The sequence below is a fragment of the Schistocerca cancellata genome, chromosome 2, assembly GCF_023864275.1.
Source record: "Schistocerca cancellata isolate TAMUIC-IGC-003103 chromosome 2, iqSchCanc2.1, whole genome shotgun sequence".
Taxonomy (NCBI): Eukaryota; Metazoa; Arthropoda; class Insecta; order Orthoptera; family Acrididae; genus Schistocerca; species Schistocerca cancellata.
The window spans coordinates 378026336-378043959 of record NC_064627.1 but is presented as its reverse complement, the minus strand read 5'-3'; positions in this window follow the sequence as shown (position 1 = coordinate 378043959).

The following is a 17624-nucleotide window of genomic DNA, read 5'->3' as shown; positions in this document are numbered from 1 at the left end:
AGGAAATCTGCTACAAAGGCACCAAAATAATCAATGACGGATGGAGCAAGGAGGACATCAAAAGCATACAAGCGCTAGCAAAAAGCGGATTCCTAGTGTCAAACATAGGCTTCAATTTGAGGAAGAAGTTTCTGAGAATGTGCGTTTGGACTGTGGGAAAACCTTTTTGATGTGGTTTTAGAGACGAATGACGAATGTTTAAAATTGCTTTGATTGATAAAGTAAGGAATGAGGAGGTTCTGCTCAAAATCGGACAGGAAATGAATGTATGGAAAACACTGACAACGTTAAGGGACAGGATGATAAAGTATCTGTTAAAACATCAGGAAATTACTTCTATGATACTAGAGGGAGCTGTAGAGGGCAATAACTGTAGAGGAAGACAGAGACTTGAATCCATCCAGCAGATAATTGAGAACGTAGGTTGAAAGTGCTACTGTGAAAAGAAGAGGTTGACACAGGAGAGGAATTCGTGGCTGGCCGCATCAAAAAAATAAATAAATAAAAAAGGAGCCTACTTCTTCCCTAGCACAGTCCTTAAATGGCTGCTTTACAGTAAAGAATTTTTAATGCGCATACCCGATGAAGAAGCGGAATGAACTACCCTCGTGTAGTAATTTCTCTCAGAATAGAGCAACAAATTATAGTACAGCCCTGTATATTAATTTGGCAGCATGCTGGAACATCAGCGATTGTAGTAAATATAAATAACAAGGATCACTACAAACCGCTTTAAGTTAAATAACCGTAGTTAGCTGTTTCGGGTATACAACAACCATCATCAGGCCAGTTTCAGGTCCTCATGAAGAGAAGTCATTGACGGATGCCAAAAGCAGTTCTCACTTGCTCTTCATCTGATATTTATGTAGATCTGATGTTGGATGTTACATAACCGAACCCACCAACCACGAGTAAAATTGAATCGATTTGGACTAATATTCTTATTTGCTTTTCTCGTTGTCAGATACAGAATTTTCGAACGTGGATCCGTAGAACCATTATGGTTACAAGAAAGGTATAACTTACCATTGAAATGAGTAACTGACTTTCTGAGATGAACGTTCTTCATTGTTAATTATTTGTTTTATTTATATTCAAATGTTTAGTCTTCATCTTATATACTTAACTTGAGCGAAGAAAGGCCTTTCAGGTGGATACGGAATTTTTCGCGCAGCCCCCTTCTTTGTAGCGGTGCCTAGAAATCGTTGGAGAATTAGGAAATTATAGGGAGATTCAAACATGAGTTCGATTCTAACATGACTCTGTGATGATGTGACAGGTTTTTGCTGTAACATTATTATACCGTTGGAGGGTGTGACCAATTTTTAGTATTCCATCCATAAAATGGGTGAGATATTCTGGTTGTCATTAGATCGAGCATGGTCCAATGTCCAAGGTCTATGGGACATGTGAGATCCAGTTTTGTCATTTGCTCTGTCAGGTCCTTCAAGGGATCCTTGGACGTCAAATAAAGGGATTTAGACGTCTGATTTCTTAGTCTGACATTACTTCAGGGATGGTATATTATTTATAAGATTGCATGAACTTTCAATCCAAGTCTGCGTTTAAGTCTTTTTTTTATTTTTTATTTTTACACTAGATATGCTTTTCTACAACTCTGCACATTTTAGATCTCTGTTCTTTTTAACCGATTCCCAGTACGCTGGGAATGGGAGGAGTTGAAGGTTCCCAATTACTGTGATCATTTGGCGAAGGGTTCAGAGTACAAGCATTGGGCTCACACGCAAGAGAAACCTCCCAATCGTCTTTGATGAAGCAGAGGATATATGTTTACAACCACATCTTTCCATTTGTAGTCAAGGGTCTATATATCTAACAATAAGAGGGAAAAGCATGAGTGAGGTAGCTAAAGAGAAGTTGAGACTGACGAGTAAAAACAATTTTACTTTGCACTACACAGTTACTGAAATTAAAAACAAAAGTCATAAGTGTACGATAATTTTGATTAAAATCAGTCATCAGTTTATTTTATGAGAAAAAAAAAAAACGTTACTTTTTCATACGTTGTAGCGAATCACCTGCATTCAGCCGTTTGAACCTGAGTAATAGATCGCTGCCAAGGTCATAGTTGCCTTGGGTGAGATACTTCATTCTGAGTAGTTAGTACGAAACACGCAGCAGCGACGTAAAATGTTTATCTTACACTGACAGCAGAATTCTGCTATGTTATATCTCACATTGGAACATACAGTCCTAGTTGTGCATTCAGGGTGAATGAAAAATGAGAGTGCGCGGGTGTGGACTCTATTTTACAAAGAAGTTTTCAAACATAAAATATTCTTCTTGACAACAGAGAAATTATAACAAACGAGAACTTAATTTGCAGCCCAGTACTGCTCATGAAGACACGGATCTACGAGGGTATAACGACATAAAACGCCTATAATAAATTTTAAACAAAATGAAATAGACTTTACGCCACCAAATAGAATCGGGTGAACGACAGTAACAGTTTAAAAGGTGGTGTATACTGGCCACAGACAGAAAAATGAAAAAAAATTGCTTTTTCAACTAACCGCAGAACAACCACCTAAAATGCAAGTCTCCGTCTTAATTAAGGCTACCCAAGTTAGCAGTTAATTAAATTTGGATCTATGACCTCTCCCATTGCCATCTAGTCACGTGGTTCTTAACGGAAGAAAATCGGCAGATGTGAAGATAATTTCTGTGGTACCCCAGCGAAACACCGTTACTCTTTTCAACGTACATAAATGGTCTAACAGAAAGCACCGAAGCTCTTTAAGACGGTTCAGAAATGACGCGCTTATCTATAAAGAAAAAAGTAGCAACGCCAGAAGACAGATCGCAAAATGAACTATAGAGAGCTGATGAATGGTGTAGGATCTGGCAGTTGACCCTGAACTTTAACAACTGCAACATATTGCCCGTACATAGGAAAATAAATCCATTCTTGTACAAATACCAAATTGACGACAAATTGCTCGAAACAGTGATCACCGAAAAATATCTATGAGTATATATCCTGAGCGTCCTTACGTGGAATGACCAAATAGTAAAAAAAAACAGATGCCAAGCAGATTCGTAGGAAGAATCTCAAGGAAATATCCACGAAAGAAGTGGCTTACAAGGCGCTTGTTGGACTGATTCTTGAGTATTGGTTCAAATGGCTCTGAGCACTATGGGACTTAACATCTGAGGTTATCAGTCCCATAGAACTTAGAACTACTTAAACCTAACTAACCTAAGAACATCACACACATCCATGCCCGAGGCAGGATTCGAACCTGGGACCGTAGCGGTCGCGCGGTTCCAGACTGAATTGCCTAGAAGCGCTCTTGAGTATTGTTCATTATTCTGGGACCCTTACCAAGTAGGACTGATAGCAGAGACAGAGACGATCCAACTAAGAGTGGCGAGCTTCATCACTGGATCGTTTAATCGGCGCGAGAGTTTTACAGAGATCCTCAACAAACTCCAGTGGCAAACTTACAAGAGAGACGTTCCACATCAAAGAGAGAATTAGTTGATTGGTTGCGGGAGGGGACCAAACAGCAAAGTCATAGATCCCATCGGATGAAGGAAGGTGGGGAAGGAAGTTGGCCGTGCCACGGAACCATCCTGGTAAAGAGAAATTTACTATTGAAATTTAGAGAGCATTTTCTGGTAGGAGTCGGACAACATATTACTCCCTCTTACAAACATCTCGCTAAATGACCACGATAAGAAAATTCGAGAAATTAGAGCTAATTCAGAGTCTCACCGGTAGCCATTCTTCCCAGGCACGGCAAGGGGAACCGTGGGGGGGGGGGGGGGGGGTGAGCGAGGGGGTGAGGGGGTGACCAATAAATGGTACCAGAAGTGCCCCCTCCTCCACCAAACACCGTCAGGTGGCTTGCAGAGTGTTGACATAGTGTAGACTTGGATAGCTAGCTACTACCTACCATCTAGAGGACTGCCTAAAATAATTTCTGTGTAACTTTTTGTACAATTGACATAAAAAACAGGGCACTATTACACAGTGAAATAATAATTTTCGACTCAACGTCATAATAAAATTCAGTAATGCTCACCTTCTGTACAATTGCACATACATAGTCAATCATGCCCACGACATACAAAAGACAATATCAGCAACGCTTTCGCTCTTGAAGAAAACATCCGCACGTTCAGCATTACACCGCACAGCAATCATAACAAGCTGCTCTGTGTCACCAACACTCTCAGTACATAGCGTGTGCTATATTGTATCGCTTGACCGACCAAACTACTGCCGTCGGTCACGTTGTCTTCCAGTTAGTGCTCATCTGGTTGCGGAAGTCTCCGTCTGGGTCTCCATTGGGACTGCAGTCTTCTAGTTCAGGAAAAGACACCAACCAGCCCACATGGTCATTTGTATCCACACAGTGGCCACTCCCCACGCTGGCTATTAACGAGATCCCTCAGACAGCTTATTAGCTTCCTAGCTTCGAGAAGACTACACATTCTCGTCTCTCCGTACATTCTCTTCCTCCAGCTGCTCTGCATGGATGGCCAAGCGTATGGGATCCATAGCACAGCTAACAGCTCCTGCTGTCTGCTGGTCGGACCTTCCTTGCCTACACAGGAATTAAGTCTACTGCGCACTGCCGCTCGCAGTACAAGGCCCAACTATTTAGTCAAGCCCGCCCAGACTCCAGCTTGGGTGCTGAAGTACCAAAGACCCAACTTCCATCTAGCACGCTGATGGGGATCCAGTCTAAGGAGTTTGCAGAAAGCTGAAACCCCAGTTATATAACTGAGGCAAGACGTGGGTACCAGACCAGTATTCACTTAGTCGGATTTGGAAAATTGTTTAAAAACAACGTCCAGGTTTAATGCCACACCGGACCTGGTCTTCAATCGACTGTTGGAGTCTATCTGGGGATATCGCGCCTCCCCAAATTCTGGAAGCTTACGAACACGGCTCTCCGAGTGCGTTTCATGCTCAGCTGATGTAACTTTATCGAACACTTCTTTCATGGACACAGGGCATCCACAACTATCATTGCGTTCCTTTGAAAGACAGCATCAGTTGCACCAAAATATTTTACTGACTGGAATTGGCCCTTAGGTACTTCTGAAGTGATAGCACTTGGAAAAAGAGAAACCCTTTTCTCTGCAGGACTGTTTTCCAATTGAACAGGTTAGAAGGATTAAGGGCCAGGAACGGTTCTTGCAATACTTTTCTGCACCTATTTCTGTCGGTTTATCGAATATTTAAGTATTTAGTTATGAAATTCCACTTGTGAGCCATGATTCTGTCGACCATTTAAGTCCCAAAATGCACTACAAATGACGTAACATGTATACAATATTCCCTCTCAAAATATGGTCTTAACCTAACAAAATCCCAAAACAAATTTATCCCTAAAATATATTAAACATAAACATAAGAAAAAAAATCACTTAATACACATGATTTGATAATTACCCAGACCGTTTTTTGTTCTTGCTGCTTGTATGGTGTTAGTCACCTAATTGAACTCTTGCACCTATATTGTTAAATAACAATGCTTAAAAACACTCACACATTAGCATTTAATCTGATGTTTACACTGGTGTCCAAAATTGAAATTTTGCGAGGTTGCGGTTATTTTGCCACAAAACAGTGTAAACAGGTGATAGCAAAATAGAAACAATATAAAGAATGCAGAACGCAGTCAGCTACAACATGCAAAACGGCAGACAAAAATGTTCTTCGTTTTTTTCCAACTTGTGCACACATCCTGACAACTGGTTAATGTGCTCAGCGTGGGATGTGTCCACCTCTGGCACCAATACATGCCTGACAATGACGGGGGTTGCTGTGAACGATATCATCAGACTCATGTTGGGGGCAATAACGAACGCCTAATCTTCCTGCAGAGATGCTCACAAGTCTTGGAGAGTGGTTGGTATATCCTGACGTGATGCAACCCGTCTCCCTAGAGAATCCCACACATGCTCTATGGGATTCAGATCGGGAGAGCGAGCAGGCCAAGCCATGCGTGCAATATCTTCCGTTTTCAGATAATCATCACCCTACCCGTTTTCTGTGATATCGAGCGTTATCGTCCATCAATACGAAGTCTGGGCCCACAGCACTTCGCAACAACCGCTCACGAAATTCCAAGATCTCCTCACGGTACTTGATAGCAATTAAATCTTGCTGATTCAGCCGTACAATTTCGTGAAGAGGCGTTCTAGTGGTCAACATAGGTCCTGCCCACACCATTAAGAATCCTCCTCGATATCGGTCTCTTTCCACAATGTTTGGGTCCGAAAATCGTGTTCCAAGTGCGCTCCAAATGCGAACCCGTTGAGAATCACTCTCCAGACCAAATTGGATTTCATCTGTTGAAAGAACATTGGCCCACCGTTCGGACGTCCAGGTGGCATGTTGACGGCTCCACTCTAGACGTTCCCTTCTGTGAAGACAGCAGCTCTCCAACAATAAATTCCGCGCTGCTGAAGCCTTCTGTACACCGTTTGCCTCGACACAACACGTCCACGGGATGTTGCGAGATCATAAACCAGTTGCAGCGCAGTACTAAGGCGTTACCGTCGTGCCGTTACAGCCCAATAACGGTCCACTCTTTCAGTTGCCACATGTGGTCGGCCCTGTCCTGATCGTCGGGATACACTTTCGGTCCCTATAAACTGTCGCCTCCTCAGAGAAACAACAGAACGGCTCGCATTAAGCCATCAGGCCACATCCGTTTGCGACTCTCCTGCTTCCATACTTCCTACCGCCCTCCACAGCAGAGAGTCTGTAGGCGTCTCTTCAATGTCATAATGCACCGTCTGTGAATGTGTACACAACGATTGTGGATGTGGGACTTCTCTGCAAACACTACCCCGCTTCATAGGTGCCTGACGTCATTGCTGGCGTGGTTGTCCGTTGATCGCAATGCCATCTTCCGTGCAGAACATGATAGTAACATCTGTTGACAGTTTGTATGATTATATCGTGAATTGGACACAGGACGGGGAAACAGCAGTTTGTTGCTTTAATTTTGGACACCAGTGTATGTGTACACATTATCGATCAGCTTAACCCATCTCTTCTTTCACTGTCCCTTCTATACTCATTTCTTCAACTACCTTGAACTCATTTACTTCACAGCAAGGCATACACAAACTGACTACCAAGTTCTCTGCTACATCCAGCATTCAATTTTAGTGGCATTTCTTGAGAGTGTGTGATTGCCTTTTGTGTATCTAAGGCTTTATCCCTAAAACTACATTAAAACTAAGCTTCTTATAACTAACAAGGATGGATTGATTGTTAATTCCCCATCTGTATTTACATCTAATACCACCTCTGTCCTCACTGGTTGATCCCAATTCCTGGCAGCATTCTTTATCATTACTCCCATGACAGGAAATTCTTTCGAATGCTTTGCAATATCTTGTTTTAACTCTGTCTTAGTTAAAAGATTCTCCTCTACTTCAAGAATACAGTCCCACTGTAGAAATCTGTCTTCCTTAAAACAATCTAGTATCATTACCTCAAGAAAATATTTTATTAAAAGAATCTCAAAACTCTCTGACTTAATCTCACAAGTTTTATTTAAAATTAAATTTTCGATCCTCCTATGCTTCAGGAACTAATAGCTGATGATATTTAGTATGAGGTACCCAAATCGCTGGTCACATAATTCCACCAGCTGTGGCATAGTCACATGTATGAGCAGTGATCAAATACTGTCAAATGTTTTTTATTCCAGTCTTTCATGACAATATAAATTCTGTTGACGATGACCAGTTTCAGTCAGTAGCCGGCTGGAGTGGCCGTGCAGTTCTAGGCACTAGAGTCTGGAACCGCTTGACCGCTACTGTCGCAGGTTCGAATCCTGCCTTTGGCATGGATGTGTGTGATGTCCTTAGGTTAGTTAGGTTTAAGTAGTTCTAAGTTCTAGCGGACTGATGACCTCAGAAGTTAAGTCCTATAGTCTCAGAGCCATTTTTCGGTTTCAGTCAGTAATGACCATCCTCAGATCTTCTCTAAACCAATTCCTAAAGTGATATATGTTTCTACAGTTCCATTATGGCCTTTTAGGATATGGTGTAGAAAAAATCTGAGGATGGTCATAACTGACTGAAACCGGTCATCATCAAAAGAATTGATATTGTAATTAAAGACTGGAAAAAAAAAAATTTGGTCTCATAATTACTCACACCTTTCAGTCATTGCTTTTGTTTGTTATCCATAGCGATGTACTGTTGACAGTCAACAAACAAATACCTTTGGGTCTCACCTTCACTATTACCACTTGGAATATTGTTAATGTTATCACTACGTCACATGCTTTACCCGCTCTAATATTAATCATAGGCTGATCCCTTGCTGCACAATCTTGTTTCAACAATGTCTCAGGTAAATGATCCTATGTTTCTTCCTAATGTTAGCAGCAGACGCAGAGGCTGCGCCAAAGACTGAGACGGCGTGGAGTTTTACAATTATTTATTGAACTTTCTTTAAAATTTCTCCCTCGTTGTTGCTGCCCAGCCCTGCGGATCCCTCTGCCTGGCTGCTGCTTTGTAGATTCTCCGACTATGTGCGTAACGCGCGCCACTGATCGCACTCAGCAGCCTCAGGCCACCAGTGCTCCGCTGAAGCCAGGATGCCCTGTGGTTGAGATGAACTCGTCACCGTGAGGCGAGCTGCCGACGCCAGCTGCACCGGCGGCTGGGAAGTCTGCAAGGTTCCGTCATGGATGGACCATGCGCCGTGGGGCCAGGTTGCCGTGAAGTCCGGGCTTCAGTCCCCGGCGGCGCCTGTGACCAAGACCGCCCGCAAGTTCTCGCTATAGTTAGCCATGGTGCCGACCGAACTCGGGCCGACCTCCAGAGCTTAAGTTGACACCTGGCCCTATACGTTAACTCTAGTTGTATCCTATATTCTATTTCTTCCCTATATACATCCAGGTTGCCCTTACTGATTAACATGCTGAATCCTCGGTTTTAATACGACATATACCACACCGATAAATACAATCAACACTGTAATAGTACTGGTTGAAATACCAATGGCCACTATGCTACATTTCCGCCTGGTATCGTACTCCTTCACAATCCTTTGTAATTGCTGCATTGAAATTTGACCTTTCTCCGAATCTACTAGTTAATAAATCGTTTGCAATATTGAAGCCTCCAAGGTATTGTTAATATACGTCAAATTTTCTCCTGGAGCGATGCTGAATGACGCATCTGGCGAGTACAACTTCAGATGAGTATCTGTAACCTTGATGACTCCCACGACTGCCGCTGGTAAGCTGAAACGATCCCCTACTATTTCACAATTTGTCCCATTGATTAGCAAACCACTGTCCCATAATTCCATCTCCGTGGTTGCTGTCCAGTTCCCATTGTCATAAAACTTGGCTGAAATCCTCTCCGTAGCGAATACTGAATACAAACAACGCCTCCCAACGTGCCGAAAATGTGGCGTAGCTTCACTATTATTCCCTGACACTCCAAAGCTTCTGCTTCTTCCCTAAATAACTGGATCTCACACGACCCTATGCCTGTGAAAACAACCCGTGAGGACAAATGGAAACTGACTCCGTCAGACATCTACCCAACTCTAAACTCGACATAGTAGCATGAGTATCCCCCTCCTTAGAAATTAATAAAACCTCCTGTGTCCCGAAATGTACGCCCTTCCCATGCGCTCCCCTCTGACTGGATAAGGATGCACTGTGTAACAGTGATACTGTCTCCCCACATCAGTTACTGGAAATCTAATCTCTATATACATCTTAACTAGATCCGTTGTTATCTTAATCCTAGACATATGACAAAAAAGTGACATACTCGCTTCAATTATCCGCACTATGTGCTCTGCCCCCTCTGGAAATTCTCCCTCTGCCTGCTTCAGACTCCATCTGAATTTTTCTGGTGACATCAAGATCACATTCACCTGCCTATGCAACGCGTGATGTACTGCCTCTTGCAATTCATCCATCCTCACTCGTGCATCACCAATGCTATTAACATGTTCCCGCAGCAATTTAGCCATTTCCAGCTTCCTTTCCACTATATCCAATTGCGTTTGTACCTGTTCCAGATCCGTACTTGATAATTTCTGAGTTTGTTCTATAGATGCTCGTAGCCCTGTAGCCATCCCATGCACCACACACGTCACATTCAACAACTCTGTACCTAATCCCCGTATCTCTGTTGTGTGTATATCCACTAACCTCCCTATGCTTTCCTCCGTGTTGTGAATAACTTTTAAAGAATTGTTCAAACTCTCAATATCGTCTCCATCCGCTGTTCCAAAAATTGTTTTCAGCAACATCCCATCTGGAGCAGTTGTTCCCTTATTTCCTTACATGACCCATCCAATGCCTCGTACTCTTCTTGCCCGTCCCGTAATATTCTGTTCTTAGATGCAACCGTTTCCACACTCGATACCACCTCCTGTAGTTGCCGCATCTCGTTCCTTGCCTGCAGGATGTTGAGTGCCAGCCGTAGCGTCCACTTGTGATTGGTGAGGACCACATACGGTTGTTTCCCGAACAACACCCCACTTTGCAACGGCATATCCTGTACCAGGCCAGCTTGTGTCAGCTGCCAGAGGACTATGCCCTATACCATCCACTTGTACCCCATCCTGCGTCACCTACAGAATGGAGAGAGAAGGAAAAAACTCCCATCACTACCCCTTAATACCAATAAAATAACCCTAGTCCGTGCACAAAAGTAATACACACATGATGATTACTGCTAACTACACATCCCTGGAACGCAACTTATATTTAATACCCAGTTTACTGTGTGTTTCTGGCGCTTCTTTTCGCTTTCTGCCAGAAGGAGAAGTACATATACATGGATCTACTACCCCCTGGAACGGCTTAACTCTACTAACGTGAACCACCATTGTCTTGGTAGGCAATTGTAATTTTACATTGACAGGTGATGTCATTTCCACTACCTGGTACGGTCCCTGGAACTTGTTTGTGAACTTCTTGGCTCTCCCTTTTGGAACATACGCATTAGCTAGTAGCACCCATTGGCCTACTCTGTACTGTGGCAACTTCCTCATTGTACCTCCCATCCGTTCTTATCGTTCCAACGCTTTCGTGTTAGCTTGTCTAACTCTCTGCCACACTTCCTTAATGGTTTTCGCAAATTGCCTTACATGCTCGCCCTCTGCTCACAGCCTTGGACGAAGCATATCAGAAGGTGATGACATCTTCCGCCCATACACCACTTCGTACGGCGACAATCCTGTCGACGTATGTAATTTACTATTATATGCTCTGGTTACTAATTGCAAGTACACATCCCAGTCGGCGTGTTGACTATTTACATAGTGACTCAACATCTTAGCGATCGTGCGATGCACTCTCTCCGTTCGTCCGTTTGCTTGTGGATGGAATGGACTAGTCTGTAGTTTCTTTACCTTCAGTAACTTACACAGTTACTTCATCAGATCAGATGTGAAATTAGTACCTTGATCCGAGATTAAGGACTATGGTATCCCATACCTAAGTAACCAATTATTAACTAAAGCTTGTGCCACCATACTTGCTTCTGGTTCTGGTAATGCGACCATGACTAAATACCTAGAAAATTGTCAATCACTGTTAACACATACTTATTCCCTGCTGCACTCCTATTAAATTGGTCTAATACATCAACTCCGATTTGTTGGAGAGGTCTGTGTGCCTCAGGCAATATTTGAAGCGGAATCTTTTGATGGCTCAAGTCCGCACGCTGTGCGCATGGCACGCAATACCTGACGTACTCGTCCACGTCTTCACGTCGTGTCCTCCATCCGTAGCTCTTCTCCCGCCATGTCCTGAAAGAAAATGGTCATGCGCCTGTTGCAAAACTTTAGATATTAACGCTGCTTGTACGACGACGCGCGGGCCGCATTTCGTCGACCTGCAAAGTAACCTGTCCTGTGCTAGGAACTGCGGTTGGTTTCTGAACAATTGGCAATCACTATCCACGGCTTGCGCCTTTTTCCACTCATCTTCAGTCACCCCTGTTACTTGTAATACTGCCACTTTCTTGCTCAATGCGTCAGCATTGGCATGTTTCACACCTGGCTTGTGTATTACCTCATAATCGAACTCACTGAGTTTCAGCGCTCATCTCACTAGCCTACTTGATGGGTCTTTCAGACCTAATAACCATGTCAGAGCTGAATGATCCGTCACAACCTTAAACCTTCTACTGTACAGATAACATCGAAAGTACGAAATCCCGTATATCACCGCTAACAATTCCTTCTCTGTCGCCGGCCGGTGTGGCCGTGCGTTTCTAGGCGCTACAGTCTGGAACCGAGCGACCGCTACGGTCGCAGGTTCGAATCCTGCCTCGGGCATGGATGTGTGTGATGTCATTAGGTTAGTTAGGTTTAATTAGTTCTAAGTTCTAGGCGACTGATGACCTCAGAAGTTAAGTCACATAGTGCTCAGAGCCATTTGAACCATTTTTGAACCTTCTCCGTCGTCGAGTAATTTTGTTCCGCCTTGTTAAGTTGACGAGACGCGAATACAATCAGATGTTCTTTGCCATCAATTTCTTGCCCAAGTACACCCCCAAGAGCGTGATTAGACGCGTCACATAGTAGTATAAACTCCATCGAAAAGTATGGAAACTGATGTCAGTATCCGTTTCAACCCTTGAAATGCTTTCTCGCACTCTGACGGCCACAGGAAGATAACACCTTTTCTTAGCAACTTAGTAAGTGTCCTCGCTATTTCCGCGAACCCCTGTATTTTCGATAATAACTCGCAACACCAATATACTATTGCAGTTATTTAACCGTTTGCAGAACCGGAAAATCGCCTACTGTAGAAGTGAGACGAGGATCTGTCCGTATCCCGTCCTGACTGATGACATGCCGGAGATAATTTCTTGTGCTTGCGCAAAATGGCATTTGTCGAAACTTAATGTTAGCCGTGCTGTCTCTAATCTTTTACACACTTCCTCTAACCGTTCCACATGCTGCTCTATATCTCTTGAAAAAACTATAATGTCATCCAGATATACCATGCATTTTTTTGGTTTCAACCCGCGAAGGACTCCACCCAACAACCTTTGAAACGTCGCTGCAGCGTTTTTTAGCCCAAACGGCATTCTTTTATACTCTAAGTGACCACAATGCGTCGTAAATGCTGTTTTTGGCCTGTCCTACGGACATACTCCAATCTGGTGATAACCGCTTCGCAAATCCATAATGGAGAAAAATTTACACTGCCCTAGGTTGTCTAACGTTTCTGTGATATTCGGAATGGGATATACGTCCGCCACTGTCCGTTCATTCAAATGTCTGTAATCGCAACAAAAGCGAAATTTTTTCGACCCGTCCGGTGTCTTCTTCGGAACTAGGACCACGCTACTAGACCAAGGACTATTACCGTGCTGGATTATCCCATCTTACAGTTGTTGCCCTATTAATTGCTCTACTACTGGTTGTAATTGTTTCGGTAGTCTGTATGGCTTACGATACACCGGAGCGTGATTCCCTGTCGGTATATGATGCTGTGTTATCGGTGTAGCAGGTAGCGTACCCTGTGCTTCAAACAATGCTTTATACTTAAGTAATAATGCTTCCATACCCTAACGATCATTTCCTCTCAAATAATTTACCTTGTCACGAACTATCGATGTCCTCTTCGTCCATTAACTCTACTGTGGCTATTACTAACCCCTTCGGCAGATCGAATCATCCCGTCCGAACTTATCTAAACTCACCGGAACCATAAACTGCCCGTTTATGTCCGTTACCGGTGATACACTCCTACGAATAAAGCAATGCTTTTCGTCTAAAACCTCATTACCTGGTAGTGACTCTACCAAGAATAACCCCTGCCGTGGCACATCGACATCCACTGGTACCCAGATCAACTTCCCTGTACCTGTTTGTACTTTGTCACACGAAATCACCTTTAATACACTTGTACGCAGTTTAGTTGGTATCACCTTAGCTATCGGTACACCTTGCGACTCTGGAACATTTGAAACGACTGTACCCATTGAGAACAAGTTCCCACCGAGTTCCAGCATGTGTTGCGAAAGGTCAATTTTGGCGTGATGTTTAATCAGAAAGTCCAACCCAAATATCGCTGAAAATCCCTGTCCCACAGTTGACAACACCTCCATTTGCTCCCGGAATCACACGTTCCCTATCTTAAACTTGAGCTGTGCTGTCTCTAGTACATCTAATTTTTTATCACCTAATGTGCACAATCTGTATCTCGGAGCTTCCAATCCTTTCTTGCCCACGAGGTCCACACTGACAACTGATACATGGGCTCCGGTTGAAACGTCCCCTTAGAACAAATTATACAAGACTGTGCTTAAACTGACACACAATGTTTTTAGCGCAACGCAATCTGACTATCAAAGATCCCTGCAAAAGAATGGCCCTGAGTAACTTTAACCTATACCTTTCACAAATCACTTACCTCACAAAAATCTTCATTACTCGAACTACTGCAATATAGCGAGCGCCACTATTGCCAGCTAAATAAAAGATTCAAACTACAGAAGGCACTAACTACTGATAGGGATAGTTAGCAAATGAAAGATATTAATAGAGAACAAACAATGTATTTACCTTAATAGTCGTAATATATATGTAGCAGTTCATGACAAATTACAAAACCCCGCCATCTCTCTCCTCACATCCACCATTGCTGGCGGCTCACCTCCAACTGCGCAACGCTACGCGCTGTTCATATCCAGCTGCCGCTGCCTAACACTACAATGGCAGACAACAATGCAAACTAGCCACAGACTGCACACAGCACAGCCAGTGATTTTCATATAGAGCGCTACGTAACGTTGCCAATAAGAAAACATAAACAGCCTACTTACATAGCCCCCATGCTCCCCACAAAAAATTTTACAAAATATTTTTGGGCAGTGGCCAATAATGATTTGAAAAAATTTTTCATAATTACAATAACAAAGATATCAAATGCACCAATGTTGGTCAAAAGCTAAAATTTTCTCACAGTCCATAAAGACAGTCCTGATCATTCATCATAATAGTAATTACAGTTTTTTTTTCACAAAGTCTCATTAGTAAAAAAATTGCACACAGAAGTAGTGGATTTCCATGCAGTCTTGAAGAAGTAGTGTTGTCCTTCCAACGGAAAGACAGTGCTGACTCTTGACATGCTGACAGGTAATGGGCCACAACAGAGCAAACCCACAGCAGAGTCAGTCGAAGTTGTTGAATATTGGTAGGTAGGTCATCACAGGGTAGACCCACTGTAGTCCTGGTAGAGATTATGGTATTGATGGGCCACCAGAGGTGCAGACCCACTGTAGTCCTTCTAGAAATAATGGTATTGGTGAGTCATCAAAGATGCAGACCCACTGCAGTCCTTGTAGAGATGGCCAGCAGCCATCTGTTGCGACTGTGCAGGTGCACAATCACCATTGAAGAGTCTTGCGGATAATATAGCAAGTCCATAAACCACCACTTGTGCATGCACAAAGTTTTTGGGAATTGTCCTTAGAACTAGCAATGCTGTTATCCAGTCCCTTCTTATTGTTCTTTCTTGTTGTTCCATTCCAAGAGCTCCTTTTTCGAAGAATGTGGATCATAAAATAATTATTTAATAGATCTTAATAGTCATAATATATGTAATTTAAAAACTCCGCCATCTCTCTCCCCACATCCACCACTGCTAGCGGCTCACCTCCAACTGCGCAACGCTACGCGCTGTTCACATCCAGCTGCCGCTGCCTAACACTACAATGGCAGACAACAATGCAAACTAGCCACAGACTGCACACAGCACAGCCAGTGATTTTCATATAGAGCGCTACGTAACGTTGCCAATAAGAAAACATAAACAGCCTACTTACACGGTATCCACTAAACCTCTTCGCCACTTATCTTTTATCCAAACCATCAAACTGCAATCCGCCTCTTCGTGCTCTCTCTGAGTACCTCGTTTTACTGGGAATGCCTCCGGACGGCAGGAACACTCCTTTTTTACCTGCTGTATCATTGACCCGTTTTTTGGCTTTACTCTGCTGCGCCTTATGCCCTATTTTCTGACAATTGAAGCACTGCGGTTCCCGATATTGTCCCTTAAAATGATTTTCTTCCCAAAATATTAACACTCTTTGGAAAACGAAAAAATTTTCTTGTCATTGCGACTTCTAGTGGCACTATCCACTTCCTGCAAATATGTAGCTACGCGCAATGCTGCTAAGTCACTTGGATTTTTCATCCATACCAGGCGTGAAAAATACGGCGAGCCCCCTCGCAAAAATGAATCTAAAGCTCTATTCTCTGCTTCTTTCAATAGAGCTTTATTTGCACTCGCATCTTGCATTAACTCATACGTGTGTGTATTCGTTCTACTAATTCTGTTTGAAAATTCTTCTACCGTTTCAACCGTTTCTTGCATCATCCTCCCCAATTTTTCTCTAAAAAATCTGGCACCATTTTGTTTCCTAAACCTTTGCAATAATCCCTCAGACAACTCTGTGAACATAGTAGCATCCTTTAACCCTTCATGGTATGCCACATAAGTCTTTGTGTCACCTACTAACCGTAACCTCGCCATTTGCAAACACATTTCATCCGACCAGCCACACAGTCTAGCAGTACTACGTACATCACCAATGAAAACATTCACATCGTCTGATGTTTTACCCGAGAAGGAAGGTATCAAATTAGCAGCTGAACAATCTGCCGCACCGGAAAAGACAGTACCCTTGCATTCTACACTATCGCTTCCCGAGCCTGATTGAGTATTTTGCAACAATTGTTGCTCCATCCTCTGCATGTGCTGCTTTTGTAACTTATTTTCTTCAGTCAGTTTCTTAACTTGCTCTGTCAATGCCATTATGGCGTCACTTGTCCCGGTTGCATATGTCACTGGCATTTTCCGCGTGGTACACCTCATCCCAGAAAAATAAAATTGTATTCCCCAGAAGCATGTTAATTCTTAGCACGTCTAATGGCAAGCCATCAAGACTTACCAAATTGACGCGTTACATGACCATAGAAGCCACACACATCACAAGTGCTTGGTACAAATTTATCTCAAGGAGAGACGTGACCTGTTAATTGACACACTACACATTTAGATGGTACTAAGTTAACGTGACTATAAACCCCACGAAACTGTGATAAGTCTACAGAGCTGCTAGGTCTTTCAAATGACACTCTCACATCCCTTAACGTTACCCTCGAATTGTCTAGCTACACAGAAAACATAGAGAGAAGGCAGTTCCTGGACTCACCCTATTCAGTGTTTCTCGGTTGCTCCGCATGGTACTAGTCAAAGTCGTGGCGTGGGTGCACCTGACACCACTTGTTACGACTTCTGCACCACTTGTTAGCAGCAGACACAGTGGCTGCGCCAAAGACTGAGACGGTGTTGAGTTTTACAATTATTTGTTGAACTTTCTTTACTATTTCTCCCTCGTCGTTGCTGCCCAGCCCTGCAGATCCCTCTGCCTGGCTGCTGCTGTATAGATTCTCTGACTATGCGCACAACGCGCGCCGCTGATCGCACTCAGCAGCCTCAGGCCACCAGTGCTCTGCTGAAGCCAGTATGCCCTGTGGTTGAGATGAACTCGTCGCCGTGAGATCAGCTGCCAACGCCTGCTGCACCAGTGGCTGGAAGGCCGTCAGTCGTGATGTCCGC